Genomic DNA, 3,614 nt, shown 5'->3' on the forward strand with positions numbered 1-3,614 from the left:
CTGGACTGGAGCAACGTGAAATAAAGTACCTTGCTCAAAGACACAGGGTATCGCCTAATCCAAGAAGTGAATCCATAATCTTACAGTCATGAGCCTAACACACTCAGAATTAAGTCACTCGCCTCTTCACAATAAAACACGGTTGTTTGAAGGTTGGTATACACCGGCATAGACAAAATTCAATATATATATATATATATATAATAGTTACTCTTTTACTTGCTTCAGTCATTTGACTGCGGCCATGTTGCAGCACTGCCTTTAATCGAGCAGCTCGACCCCGGAACTTATTCTTTTGTAAGCCCAGTACTTATTCTATCAGTCTCTTTTGCCGAACCGCTAAGTAACCAGCATCGGTTGTCAAGCAACGCTAGGGGGACAAACTCAGACACACAAACACACAAACACACACACGCATATATATATATACATATACACGACGGGCTTCTTTCAGTTTCCGTCTACCAATAATAATTTTTCTGTCGTCTTGGGTTAACATCCCTCACTGTTTGTTTTTACTGTTTTGTTCTCACTGTCCTGTTCTTGTTACCACTTTCACTCTCCGCAAAAAATCCCAAATCTTATTTAATTTCCTTTGCGGGAAGGACTGTTTCCATGAAGTCGTGTCTTGTCCTTACCCTCGTACGTGGAGTAGATGAAACAGGGACAACTAAAGAAGGGGAATATTCTTTATGTTGTATGTCTCGTTTCTCAGTTTTTTTCGTTGTTTCGTAAAAAGTTCGTTTCCAGGTTTTTGTTTTTATGTTTTTGTTTCTCATTGTGTTTTTTTATGTTCTGTACCCATACATGCATGTATATATATACATATATATAATATTATATATATATATATATATATATTATATATATATTATATATATATGTAGGTATGTACATGTATGTATATATGCATATGTTTATATATTATTTATGTATTATATATAAATAAATATATATATATATATATATATATATATATATATATATAATATATATATATATATATATATATATATATATATATATATATATGATATATATATATATGGGTGCGAGCTGGCGGAATCGTTAGCATGCGGGACAAAATGATTAGAGACATTTCGTCTGCTTATACATTCTGAGCTGAAATTCCACCAAGGTCGACTTTGCCTTTCATACTTTCAGGATCGATAAAATAAGTACCATTTGAGCACTAGGATCGATGTAATCGACTTAGACGCTTTCCCGAAATTTCTGGCTTTGTGTCAAAATTTGAAACCATTATATATAATATGAAACTTTGATATTTTAGCTTGTAAGCTGACGTCGTATAGGGACGGCCATTTGCAAAACAATCTTAATGTGTAGTCTTCTAATCAAACGACATCTGTTTCAGAAAGCTGTTTTTCAGTTTACCTTATTACAGTTTTCAGCACTCTTCTTTTCAAGACCATGACTACACCACAGGGCTAATGAAATTTCAATATATATTGGTATTTACGAAATGTCAAATAACTACATCTCCTAGGCGAAGATAAATAGTTCAGGCTCCATGTAATTAGAAATTACAGATTACAATTTGAGAAACACAAACTTCTCTGAGCATTACTGCTTTCGCTAATCGGAATGATTTGAAAACATTATCGCTAATAGAAGCCTTGCTGTGCACGAAGAGAACAAATTTATAGACGATCATTAAATACAAGAAAGAAAGAATTGTTCCGTGGTTTCAACTGATTTTATTTCTCCAGACATGAATATTTTATTTCTTAATACAGGAAATATCCCTCTGATTATTGTTGAAAGGAAACTGAAAGGTACTGCAGATTTCTTTCACAGACACACAATACACGATATTACATGGATTGTTAAAACGCTTGGTTTCTCCCAAACTTCTTCATACGTGTCCAAACTAACTCATGCCTACCTCACATTCGGACTATAGTTTTTGTTTATCATGTTATTGACTTAAAAGAAAGATTTATCGGATGTTATTAAGAATCAAACGACGAGCTTTTCAGATTTTGAAACTGCTATTTATTTATGATGATTAATATATAACCAAATCTTACCTTAGAGGTTTTTAGTGTTAATAGAAGTCTAGGGAGTCTGCAAGTTAAGGGAGTCAAACTAATAATTATATTACGTATCCTGGAAACGTGAAACATAGTTGAGTAAACGCAAGGAATATAGGTTAGTCTACTTAGTGTATTTTATTCGTAGCGTTACTGTTTCTTCTGCGTCGGATTGGATAATACTACTGGAATGCTGAAGCCGCGGTAACGTAATCTTTATCATAAACTAGCAGTATCACCCGGCGTTGCTCGGGTTTGTAAGGGAAATAACTATATAAGCATTTTTAGAGAGTTATAGCCAAAAAATAGCAAAAAAGCCATTAAAAATGGAAAAAAAATTATGGTAAATTTTTTTTAAATCGTTGACTCATCGTAGACATTTTTAGAGAATTACTTCCCTTATATAATAGCGAAAAAATGCATTAAAATGGAATAAAATGATAGTAAATTATTTTTAAAATCGTAGACTCATCGTAGACGCGCGTTAATACACAGAAGGGCTCGATATGAATCACGACTATAAGATACCCGCTTTTGGTTACACTGCACCGCAAAATGTGGGAGTAGTTAGGAATCTAAATCGTAGGAGACAGACACACAACTTGACTTTTCTATATAAAGATATCAGAATGATCATTCAGGCGGAGATCGGGCAGAATCGTTAGCACACCGGGCGACATGCTTAGAAGCATTTTTGCCCGTCTTTACTCTCTGAGTTCAAATTCCACCGGGGTCAGCTTTGCCTTTCATCCTTTCATGGATCGATAAAATAAGTACCAGCTGAACAATTGGGTCGATATAATCGACTTACTCACCCCTGAATTGCTGGCATTGTGCTACAATTTGAAATCAATTCTAGAATTGTCTCTGACAAACATATTCACACACACACACACCCATATATGAGGGATTGCTCTTATTTCTACCTATATATATTTATGTACGAGTGTGTGTATATATATATATAATATAAATAATATATATGTGCATTTATGCATATACATACATATATGTGTGTGTATATAAAATATATATATTATATATATATATATATGTATATATATTATGCATATATATGTGTATATATATATATATATATGTATATATGTATATACATATATATATATACATATATATGTATATATATATATATGTATATATATATATATACATATATATGTGGATATATATATATATGTAAGCATACAAATCATGAAAAGTCCGGGAGTATGAGAGGTGAATATATTTGCTTTATCACTTGATATTCTTTGGATTACGGCCGTTTCGCAGCGTTTTTCATGTCATAAGAATTTTTGAGTAGAAGAAATTATGCTCGTATGTTTGCATTAATATTCAGCCTTTGCTTCATAAGATAGAACTATATATTAAAAAATAAATGCAAATAAAGAAAACTAGCACATTAGATCACCAGAAAGTTATGGTTACATCAATGATTCCACTCAATACGTGCATGTAAACCTTTACGTTTGGCAAATAAGGGCATAAATATATTGTTCCTGTGCTATTAACGTGCAAATTAAGAATTTCTCTTTATACATC

This window comes from Octopus sinensis, linkage group LG10, assembly GCF_006345805.1.
Source record: "Octopus sinensis linkage group LG10, ASM634580v1, whole genome shotgun sequence".
NCBI lineage: Eukaryota > Metazoa > Mollusca > Cephalopoda > Octopoda > Octopodidae > Octopus > Octopus sinensis.